Here is a 215-nt window from a genome sequence, read left to right as displayed (position 1 = left end):
TGATAAAACTATATTTGTTTGAAATTGACACATATGATTTATTAAGTATAATTTTCCTTTAAAGAATGTTACGTTTTCTATGTATACATTGAAACGATTTTCTTTGAAAATTATGAACAGGTAAACTGTTATAAAGCTAATTTTCATGATGTAAGGTATAATAATTTCTTAAAAACCTTATCGAAGAGCGAAAAATATATATTCATGGGAGTAAT

This window comes from Penaeus monodon, chromosome 34 (genome assembly GCF_015228065.2).
Source record: "Penaeus monodon isolate SGIC_2016 chromosome 34, NSTDA_Pmon_1, whole genome shotgun sequence".
Classification (NCBI taxonomy): domain Eukaryota; kingdom Metazoa; phylum Arthropoda; class Malacostraca; order Decapoda; family Penaeidae; genus Penaeus; species Penaeus monodon.
This window is presented reverse-complemented; position numbering follows the sequence as displayed.